Source organism: Calidris pugnax, unplaced genomic scaffold (assembly GCF_001431845.1).
Source record: "Calidris pugnax isolate Ruff unplaced genomic scaffold, ASM143184v1 scaffold60, whole genome shotgun sequence".
NCBI lineage: Eukaryota > Metazoa > Chordata > Aves > Charadriiformes > Scolopacidae > Calidris > Calidris pugnax.
Genome location: NW_015090831.1, coordinates 5016425 through 5028552, shown reverse-complemented (window position 1 = coordinate 5028552; position 12128 = coordinate 5016425). Strand labels below are relative to the sequence as shown.

The following is a 12128-nucleotide window of genomic DNA, read 5'->3' as shown; positions in this document are numbered from 1 at the left end:
TTTCCTCATTTGTTGATTCAAGCTTTCCAAAGTAATTGGTTTCTCCTTTATTCCTCTTTGGCAGTGACCTTATTGACCCTGAATGAAACCGATGGTTTTCATTGTTTCTAGTATTTTGTTGCTAAATTATTCAGTAATTTGCAGTGAAGGAATGCTCTGTTGCATGCCCCCCCCATATTTCCCTATTAATGTTGCCTTGATCTACTGAGTGTTACCGTCAAGGAGGTTTTTTAGCAGGGAGGAACCCTTAAATTTCAATTATTTCTTTTTTTTTTTCTGAAATGAGTTTTGCATTCTTCTGAGATAGTGAAAATGGTATTTGGAAATGCATGAAAACTTGGTATTTAATAATGTAATGACAGAACCTCATGGCATAAAGTTTAAAGCTAGACCAATATTTAAACTGTTAGCAATGTTATTGCTCTACTAAACCTCGTCACTTTATACATCCCTCTACCAGACCTATTTTTGCCTCAGGCTGTAAATGGAAGATGAGTTTTTATTATAAGTCTCCTGGATTAGGTACACAGGAACCACATTGGTTGACATTGGCTTTGATATATGTGAGCAGAAGTTTATATAGTCAATTTTGCTATGTTTCCATTCTAAAAGTTAATTAACTGATAAGATATAACCCTGGAGCGTGGGCCTTCAAATAGGACAAGACAAAGGTTTAAAGGGAAATTGAGACAAAGGTCTGACACGATGAATGATCTAGAAAAGGCAAAATATCAATGCAATATTTTAGAGATCTCTCTGTTCTGCATTGCCATACAATCTTAATTTATTTGGCTGTGCCATGTCAAATTTACTCATAGAAACAAATTATGAATTTGTAGTGTGCTGTATCTATACTTTCATTGTAGCAACAGCAAGAGTTAGTTTCCCAAGTACAGCATGTTTGTATGGAAAGTTCCCTTTCCTTTGGGCTTCTGATGAATAAAAAAGCTGCTATTTACTGTTTCTTTGAAATACACGCTTAAAATTCCAAATATCAGTTCTCCCTTCTAAAAAGGCAATGTGATGTGAATCTTGATGGATTTTCAAAGTAGTGAGTTGGTTTTGCATTGAATTTTATTCCCTAAATAACATTCTAAAATGGAAGAATTCATTATCACTTCACGAAATTTTGGAAGTCCCTCTCACTGTGTTTAATTGGTTTTAAGGGAAACGGTAGCGCTGGTGTCCTGGTTTGAGGCCAGCCCAAACCACAACAGCTGGGTGTATTGGCCATAGTCCTTGTTCCCTCTCCAGGGAAGAAAGGGTCAAATGTCCCTCTGGGCTTTGTGTCGCTGAAGCAGCCTCAGGTCTGAGTCCCTGATGTGGGTGGCATGGACCTGCCTCTCCAGGTCCTGATGCTGTGAATGGGCCCCAAGGACTTCTCAGAGGTGCGGATGATATTTATGCTCTTACAGGATGAAGAAGTTGAAAATACCTGCTTGTGACTCAACCACTTTCAAATGAGCCAGGAGAGGCAGGCTAAGGAATTTTTTGTTTGTTTATTTTTTCTAAAGAACTTCTTTTAACAAGTCAGAAAAAAGAAATGTAAACACTTCTGTAAAATTTTATCCCAAGTTGCTTTCCAAAGATGACCTTCTCCTGCTTTAAGCGCTCCTCACTTTCAGCGTGATGTTGTCTGATCTTGTAATGACAGTTGGCAGAAGCCTTCTGCATCAGGAAAGATTCACACACAGAGCAATTTCTTGGGTAAAACTGCTCTGAGCTCCAGCAAAAAATGAACAAAACTTCACAGGTGAAAAGAGGGAATAAGGTGAGGATCAAACTGGTGATTTATTATAGCCAAGATTAAAATGGTTTGTACTGGAAGGACTGTAATATAAGGAAGTGCTGCGTTGTCCCAGACAGCTCTGCTCCAGGGTTCATATGAAGATTAGCTAAAAATACTAATAATCTTCCAGCAGGGTGGAAAGTATTGCTAGTTCTAATGGAATTTATTTTCTGTTGTATTAGTTTGTTTTTTATTGCATTTGGTTGTTTTTTCAGTTAAACAAAGCACAAGTTATATGATCTGAACCAATGGTAAAGAAATCACAATAGAGAATTTTTGGTGTCCAAATATTGTATCTGTTATACATGAACAATCCTATAGTAATCAATCGGTGTTTGGATTGTGTAATTGCTTTAGAAAGAAATGCTTGCAAACAAATGCTTCATTCATAAATATTAAAAGGAAAGTGTAATAGGATCTGTTCTTCTGTTGAAATAAATGTGAGTTTTCCCATGGTTTCAGCAGGAATACAATCTGCTTTATAATCGCTGCTCAATTAAAACAATTTAGTGCAAATTTAAGAAGTGAAATGTTTCTTTTTTTCTGCCTGAAAGAAGAGAAAATCATCATAAGAAAACCAGAACGTACTGTAAGATATCTCCCTTTGCATCTTCTCTGATCTTCTACCTTGTTTTTAAGGGTACAGAAGGGGAAAGTAAATAATCCCTTTAGATCTGTTAGCTTCAAAAGAGGGGTAGAAAGGAATGTACTAGCAGTGAGAATGGTCTGAACAACAAACATGAGGAAAGATGAGTGTTACTATTTTTATTATTCTTAAGAGGCATTTTGCTTACACAAAAAAGTTCATTTAACATGACCCAAGGGAAATACCAATTCTTACACTTATGGGAATCAGGATCTTTTGTACACGCTCTATAGAAATATATCTTGGACTGGTAGTGTCTTCTGGGGAATTTGGGTTTTTTAGTTTTGTTTGTCCTTATTTTTTTTTTCCTGCAAAAGAAAGGATGCCCTGAGGTATGGTTTCTGTAAAACAGTTTTTCCCCTCACACTAGGAATTTTTAGGAGGAAGTATAAAAAGCCTTTCTGTATGTATTATTTATACTTTATGTACACATGTATGAAACACCTACACATCGGAGTGTGGCTTTGCTCTTATTGGGATTCAAGCCTGTGTACTTAGGTTTCCCAATGGGCAAATCTCCTAAAAGGCTCCAAACATTTGATTTCTCAAGGTTGCCCGTGGGAAATTTTTCACAATCTCTTTCTCCTGCTCTCACCTGCAATCTAAGTACAGTGTCTTTACTGTACATAGACTGTGCTGACCCTTCAGGCTCAATCTCTTTATTTTGCCTCACGAGGTAGAAAATACTGTATGGTGGCTGAAAGATACTTAATTTAGATAACATGAATTATTAGATTATGCATTTTTATTAGCTTTGGTCAAAGTAGATTTAGATTTTTTTATCAATTTTAGTCTGGAGATGAGTAGCCAAACTTCAGACCTCAAAGTATTTAATATTCTTATCTGTTCCTTACTGTAGAAAAGTGATAGTTGAAGTGGAAAGGTTTATGCATAGCTACAAAATCCTTTGGTGCTTTAGAAGAATTTAACAGCAGCTTCTATGAGTGGAATGTCGAAAGTGATGAGGGGGTTTCCAAATTTCCATGTTACTACTTTCTGAATTGCAGTTTTGGACTTTGATAAAGATGGCAAGTCTGTATGCTGTAAAATGCCATAGCGGTCTGAATTCTGCAAAAACGTGGTTAATTAAAAATACAGATAAATAGAAGAGACCACATTCTGGTCTTATATTACACCAGTCCAAATCTGTGTATCTTTTTTTAGGTGCAATGATACAATACGCGGGCAGTACTTTCAGGGAGGAATTGGTAATTTCAGACAGACTTTTTTATTCTCCCTTAAATGTTAGCTGTGCTGCCAGGCAGTGAGCAAATAACGCATTTTGGAGAAAATGTGATGAATCCACCCCAATGGACAACATTCCTTTTTGTAATGAGGAGATCTATGCAACAGCAGGTTAATTTGAGCTGCCTTACTTGGGGCTTGGAGCAGGCCTGGTCAGACAGGGTTTGGGTATTAACAACAGAATTAGCTGGAGGAGGAGAAGGGGCAGGTGAGAGCAGGAGACATCAAGATGAGTTGAAAAATTGTTGAAAGGCCCACACATGTCAACAGCGGCTTGGTTGCTGGTCCCTGACCCGCAAAGAGCAACAAGGAGTTTTGAATGCCAAAATGAGATGAGGCAGAGGTGGAGAGTGGGGAGCTGAGGAGAAAGGATAGACTGAAATCTTTAGGTGTTACCTTGGGCTGTAATGTTTTAAATATAATGCTGGAGGAGCTGTAAATATGTCTGTGTCTTAGTGTTATGTTCTGGATTGAGTATCTGCGCTTTACTGTAAAGAGATAGATGGAGTGAATGGCAGAGTGCCTGCCTTCTAGAGCAAGATTTTAAAATGTACTTTCCTAAACCAATGTAATGCAATGTTTTTGAATATAGAATGGTTCAGGTTGGAAAGGACCTTAAAGATCTTCTTGTTCCAACCCCCCTGCCATGGGCCAGGGTCACCTCCCACCAGACCAGGTTGCTCAAAGCCCCATCCAGCCTGGTCTTGAGCAACTCCAGGAATGGGTCAGCCACAGCTTCTCTGGGCAACCTGTTCCAGTGTCTCACCACCCTCATAGTGAAAAATTTCTTCCTGAGATCTAAGTCTACCCTCTTCTAGTTTAAAGCCGTTACCCTTCATCCTATCCCAGTTATCTGAAAGATGACATAAGTGGATAATTTTGTCAATACCTGCCCAATACCTGAAAAATTCAGATGGAAATGGACGTTTGGCTGAACAAGTTCACAGGGCTGTCTTCTGAGACCTTCCTAAGGCAGGGTTTGCCATGTGAGCTGGCTGCAGTGTTGAGCTCTCTACTGCTGTTGTGAAAGGTAACGATGGGGTGCTACCAAGAACTAGACCTGGCTGGAGTAAAATAGGCTACATGAGATTGTAAATTCATCCAGTTATCAATAAAAACCCTGGCCAGTGAATGTATAACCGAAGCAGAGCTTTCAAAAGACAGACAGTGCGTTCTTAGTCAGCAAAATGATTTTCCAACTTGAGTTACTAGAAATACTGTAAATGTTGTGTTTGTTTTCCATTTTCTCTCTCTTGTGTTATTTGGCATGTCTGATTCTCTTTATTTACTGTGGTTTCAATGTGTGTATATATAACAGGATGTCTTAGTTTTATTTTCAAGTTGTGCAATAAATAATTAATCTTAAATATAACTTGATGATTGGTGCTACAAATAAATTTAACTTGAGTAATTTTAGTAATTGTGGGCCACAGAAAGAGGCAAAAAAGGAAGCATATTTCTGTATTTTGTTATGTTCTCTGAAAGGAGCAGAAGCATAATTTCTATCATTAATCATCTAATGCACTTCCATTGATTTTCTTTTTAATAGAAATTGAAAGTAAAAGCAATTCAAAACCTATAATAATGTTAGAAAAAAAGGGAAAAATTGTGAAAGATTCCTTAGACTGATTGCATAATGTAGAAGCACTCAGATTGCAGTTATTCTCTGTCCAAAGTAAATTTGAAACATTAAAAAATCATATTATTTTGTCTTTCTAGCCAGGCAGAGTGTGAACCACTTACAATAAGAAAACACTTGTATTAAAATGAAAATGGTGCTAGACATTAATGTATCAATCCCGTGTTCTGCATTCAGCGTGTGGGTGGGAGGAGGAATGGGCTGTATAGCAAAGTGTTTCTCTCTTCCTTAAACAGCGGGCAGTCTTGGTTCACAGCTGAGGAAGAATTAAAACATCAAGGCACAGAGCTTGGCAAAATTGACACGTACAGCTCAGTTCTTTCAGTGATTCAAATCATATATTGCCAACCAAATAATCGATAGCCTCATCCATGAGTACCAAAAGAAAAATTGCACTCTAGGAAGCAAAATGGAACAGAGGTGGGTCCAGTTTAAGGCTTTAAGTGGCTGAAGTCAGCCTGCACTGATTTTACTGGTTTTAGTATGCAGCCCTGGATGTATTTAATCCCTTTCAGACCAACTCCTCCGTTCTCGTGCTCTGCTCCCGCTGCGGTGTTGGCTGAGAGGCTCTGAGCCATGAAGAGTCAATGGTGTGGGAGGGAGATGGTGCCTCTGGTATTCAGACCTTCTGTGCAGACCTCTTCATCCCTTTCCATCTGGTGAATGCTCATGAGACACAGCCACAGAGGAGCTCCGTGGCTGGGCCAGACACATGCACATGGGGATGGAGACCCTGGCTGGGGCCACTCTGGAGGTCATCTCACACCATGCTGGTCCCCAGGAAGCTGCAGCTGGCGTGACTCTTCTTCTGACACTCCTGTACCTAAATTAATCTGTCTTTTTCTCCACATACATGTCTTATTGTGGGAAGGCTGCAGAGAGAAACCAACCCGAAGAGCAGCTAAAACATGCAACTTTGCCTTGAGAAGGATCTTTACAGTTTTGCATGCTTTTTCAAATTCCCTTCTAATTCTGCCCCTCTCCCCTGCTACAATCTCTTCTCCATGCTAATGCTCTGTACCCAGCTTTTGTACCCAATTCTTCCCTGACCCCTTTTTATGCAAATCATTTCAGTTGCTTTCCTTTATCTTTTCAGTTGATGTTTACCATCTTTATTGCTTCCCAACCTCATCTTGGGCTGCTCTGTTTTGTTTATGGTGCATGTTGGTTGGGGTTTGTGTTTATTCAGCGCTCTGTTTGCTCGGTGGCATTTGTTAGCCCTTTAGCACTACTGTCAATATCATTAATAATTACAAAATGGGAAACCGGTGATCTCAGAATCAGTTTCCCTGCTGCATAACTAGTTGTTCAAGCTCTTCCTCAGTCATTTTTACTAGATTTGTGTCTCTGATGCCCTTCCTGGCATCATTTGTTCTTTTCCTCAGACTTACTTTTAATGGTTATCTTATGGTTTGCTTCTGTAAGTCCATACTTTGGACACACTTCGCTCCGGGGAGTGCTGCTGCATCCAATGGGACTGTCACAGTGATGATGTGAAGCATATATTTATGTCCTTATAGAATCAGGACCTGAGACTTAAACCTGAGTCTCAGCAGAGCCTTATCTTATGTCTTCTATTCTGTCTGCTTCTGGTCTCCTTCTATAATTAGGGGTTGCATTAACATACCAAGAATGACATAAATATTCCACCTCCGATTTTGGAGAAACTCATTCTAAGTGTAATGGAACATCAATGTAGAAAATAAATGAGGTCATCAGGAGTTACGAGACTGTGCTTATAGTCAGCAAGTCTGGATCCTTAAACTTATTTTCTTCTTTTTTTCTAATGTATTATCCCTGAACTGCTTTTTCACTTATCTGTAGTGGTACATGTAAGAAATGATATGTTATTGAGTTACATTGAAGGGTAATGAGAATAATTATGCAATGCAAAATGAGAATTTTTCTGAACAATGACAAGGTAAACAGTTACATGAAAATAATTCCCCTGACTTTACATGCTGGTGTTCGTGTTTCACACGTTTTTAGAATTTGAAGCCAGAGATCACTACTGCATTGTTGTGTCACCTCTTGGGCGTAGACTTCTTGTCTAACCTCATAGGTCATCCTGTTGTTCCTGTACTAAGTCTAGTCATTTAATTTACACTAATGCATAGCTTTAGTTTTAGTGTTTGGCCTGAGTGTACTTTCCTGGAATTATCAGTCATTGTTTTCAGATGTTCTAATGACATTTAATTCCAGAGTCTTGAAACCACTAATTTAGGTTTCCCAAATTGAAGTGCCATGGTACAATATAATTTTTCTGGCTGGTAGTTGATATTCTCACTCTTCAGCTCTTTACCCTGTGGAAACTGTTGAAATGCATTTTTAAAGGAGAATTGATTATAACTTTGGTAAATGAATATGATTACCAAGACTGTCTGTAATTGGATTTTTACTTAAGAGGAACTATATTTATGCTATCTTTCCCTATTGGATGCAATCCTATTCCTATAGTATTTCTTTCTCAATATGCTCCTTTTGTTAGGACCGTCTGTAGTGCTCTTAGGTCAGGCATGTGCCTATGGAGAGCACTTGAGTTCCCCAGTGCTTCTTTGGGGGGGGATGTGATGTCATCTAAGGATGCATTCAGTGAGCCTGCAGCTTGACAGCATACAAACATTTGATTTCGCCGTGTAAACTTTTATAGAAGTGTCTGCTGTTTAGTTTTAATTCAAGATAAATGTAGTTAAAGAATATAGCTTCCATATGTTTCTGCGCGCCATATGCTAGGATGATGGCATACAAATATACTCTTGTGAGTGTAAATATAAAACAAGAAGGCAGAGACAGTTGTAGAGAGTATCCCACTGGCAATCCTTGCTCAGTATCCCGACAGGACCCCGTACTGGCAGAAAGGGAAATTTCCTCCCCAAACTGTACATTTAAGACTTGGCTTATGGATTTGAAGCAAAGCAGTTGCATCTGCAGCTATTTCATTGCTCATATTAATCACTAACTTTTGTTGTACCTTACTGGGTGTATCCACTTGGCTGTTAAAAAACTCCAGCCCTGCCCTGAAAAAAAGATATTTTAGCATTTTAAATCTGGTTACCTTTCAGTTTAGTTCATGGTCTTGTTTTTATCGTTACAGGAGAGGATTTTTTTTTTTTTTTTTTTTTTTTTTTTCCCCGGCCATTGTTTTATGTCAACAGAACTGCATTAAGTTGTCACCCCAAGTGTTTAATTCCAATTTGGTGGTGTTGACTGGTGGTAATGCGAAAGAATAGCGGGAGTTCAAAAGGAAATCTTGCATTTCCCCTCCTAGTGGGAATCAATGTTGTAATTCAAACCCCTTTATCTGGCAGTGTCCTGTTATTAGATGTTTCTATTCATATGTTTGTGTCTATTTTAAATGTTGCAGAGATGGTAGGAATCACACATTATGTCTAGGAGGGATTTATTGTCACTATGTGATTTTTACTTCTTTTTCTCTCAGTTCATGGGGCTGCAAATGGACTGCATTTGCCCTCTCGTGTTATCCCACTTAAAAAAAAAAACCAAACCAAGAGATGTTGACATAGCAGAAATGGCTTTGCGGCATGAGTTTATTTAAAACTATTGTGACAGAACTGAGGATTACGGGGAAATGTTTTTTATGCAATGTAAACCACACATGAGCCAAACCAATCAGTAGTTTGAAACCACTGAGGATAAATAATTTTACTAACTTTCCTGAAGCTCTACTGAAAACAAATTTGTCTCATTCTGTTTCCAGAAGTGCCTGTATTTGAAAATATTTTTATCTTGTAAGTTAGAGCTAGCTTAACTGGGAAATAAGTTTGCAGCAGGCAGATATGAGGTGACTAGTTCCTGACCAAAACCACAGGAGTGGATCTGGCAGCTCTGCTGCTTCCTGTCTGGTCCTTCTTCATCCATTAAAACGCCCTAATGGAGATTTAATTTATTTTAGCAGTTCATGCTGCTCGCCTCAAACATAGTGTAAGCATGAGCAGAAAGCTCCTGTTTGTCATGACTGACATGCTGTAAAGATCAGGCCCATGAAGCTCAGACTCGTGACGATAACTCAGCTCAAACTGAAGAAATCATGCATTGACGTGATCTTGGAAGATGCTTGTGGACTCCTACGTGGACATAAATTGCCTGGCTGAAATGCATTGTACTGGTTAGGCCAGTTTTTGCTGTGGTTCCAGGTGTTCATGGCTGGCATTTTATTTTGTGCATGTAAAAGAAGAAGTGCCCGCTCTCCCAGCAAAGTGATGCAGCTGCCACCAAAGAGTCTGGGTCCATCCATCTGGAAATAACACCATTGGCATCGATGAGTGTGAAGAGTTTGGGAGAGTGGGAGGCAAGAGGAATGCTTGCACTTAAGGTAGTATTTTAGGCATCAGAAAAAGCTTTTGGGGTTCCTTGCTCCTTGGCTGCTTCTCTCCTTGCTGACACTGGGGCTTTGTCGCTCTGTCAGGAATGACCTGATCTGCACTTATAAAAATTCCTATATTAGAGAAGAGATGCAATTCTGTATTTTCAACTACCTGCCTGCCCCTAATCACCTCACAGGAGATCCTCCTTTTCTCCTCCTTTAGGTCTTGTGTCTCTTACTAGACTGTATATTATATTTTCTTTTTCAACTCCTTCCTGTCTCCACACTTATACATGTATAACGGGTATAACATATGTAACAACTATATTATTTGTTGTTTTAATTTACCTTTACCTATGTTTATTATTGCCACTAATTTCTTTAAGCTCTATGATCTCTGTTTAGTATTTTCCCAAATTGCAGATGTCCTTATATATCCATCACTTTTAGTACCTAAATAGCCTCAGCAAACTCGGTGATTTGCATGCTTAAAATTAAGGACATTTGTGCAGAAAATGGGGCCATTAGACGATAGCTCCTTGCAGCATGGAGCGTCTGCTTTAACGTCAATATTTAGAAGTCCCATCGTTTGTGCTGCCGTCAGTAAATGTCAGGAATGAATTGTGGTCTTCAGTCAGATGGTAGTAAGCATCGAAACCTGGTGGCTTATTATGGTAACGTCCCTGCAGACGCTGGCGGGCGTAGGGAAGCTGAGAAGATGGTTTGCAAACACGTGGCTGTGCTTCACGTGGCCACGTTTTGTGTTGTCGAGTCCTTTGGTGTCCTTGCTGAAGGTAATGAGGCTACACAGACCTTGGGCATCAGAGTCCATTACTTGTTTAACCTTCCTGGAGAGGGCAATTACCCTACTTTCCTGTACCGAGTGGTGACCTCTGTCCTCGCGCGCTCGTAATTGAGAAGGGGAATGTCTCTGAGTATGTGACTGCCGGAGTTGAGAGATAGGAAGGGTCACAAGGACTGAAAGTGAAAGGCGAGGATCAGCAATTTAGAGGTAGTTATTAATATGCTGATTTACTGTCACTTGAGTCTAAAGAGACTTTTAACAATTGCGTGCCTTTTGCACGCTCTTGAAAATGCTGATTTTTTTTTTTCCTTAGAAATCTAATTACATTTTAATAAGATATTTTTTTTATTTCCAGGTGGTTGCCAACCCATCCCTTGCTCCCATACAGTACTGTAGGTAAAAAACAAAAATCATGTGTATTCATTGCAGAGTTACACCCCAGTAAATCCTTTAACTGCAAGAAAACAGAGAGTTATTTTTCCCTTTTTCTTCACGCACTCCTAGTTACATTAAGTGCTAGCAGCAAGGAAAAATATATGCAGCCTCAAAAGCCTGAATTATTTAAGAATTTCCATAAAATAATATCACAGGTTGTTAAAGTTAAATAATAAAATCTGGATTAAATAATTTCATCTTCTGTAGCTTTGTGATACAATGTGTGGAATTGCATGAATCAGAGCGCCTGACATGACTAAACTCTTGGGGCCAAATTCAATTCCTAACTCTGTCCCTGACTTTATTACTTTAATCAAGTCACGACCTATCTTTGCTTGGTTAACCTACAATGTAGGATATAAATAAACTATAATCTTGGAGATTTTGTGACAATTAGTTATTATTAATGAAATGAAAGACTCCATGATGTGCAGGTTACTTTTATTTATTATAATTACTTATTTTTAATTCACTGAAACTTTAGCAAGTTTTATTATAGGCTTCCTGTGACTTGAATTTATACATTAATACCTTTTTTCTCCATCATGGCTATACAGTACCATTATCCACCTCGAAAAATTAAATCACAGTCCAACAAAAGGACAGGGATGTTGGAGGAAGAGAGTGTTGTCCTAAAATGAAACGGGGGAAATCAGTGCATCTAAGTCCTGGGCTGTGCCTCTTGCAAACCCCTGGCCCCAAAGGCATCTCCATCCAAATTCAGAGACCTTGGCCCCAGTCTGACCCTGTGCCTGCTGTTTCCTATGGCTGTGGCCCAGCCTTAGAGAAAGCTGTGGGCAGGAGACCAGAGGAAGGCATGGCTGCAGCCTCCATAGAGCTGTGTGGGATGGTTACGCTCGCTACGTGTGCAGGGGCTCTGCCTCTGCCCGTGTGTGAAGGCACTTCAGGTCTCATGGAGCTGGGCAGAGTGACACTGTCCTCAGCTAAGACCCACAGAACATTTTTATTTTTATTTTTCTGTTAGTGGATCCCTTCAGTAGCGCTCTTATAGCAAGTTATGGTGCACCATAAAAGCAGGCTTCTAGTAAAGTGCAGTGACTGCAGCCCCTTTCTATCACAGCTGTGGGCTGAACACTCATGCCTTTCCTCCTAAACATCTCCACTTATGCAAGAAACTCGAAGGTTTGTATGGCCAGAGAGAGGGAGAGCGTGAGGGGCAGCACAATATTTAGGGAACTCAGTTTGGAGGGGGCAGACCTGGTGTTTACACCTTTCTGCAAGAAG

The 12128-nt window shown here is 39.5% G+C and overlaps 1 protein-coding gene across 2 annotated transcripts in view; it reads left to right on the top strand.

The window, feature by feature from the left end:
- THSD7B (thrombospondin type 1 domain containing 7B) overlaps nt 1–12128 on the top strand; it is a 343216-nt gene that overhangs the window by 211972 nt on the left and 119116 nt on the right. The window lies entirely within an intron of this gene.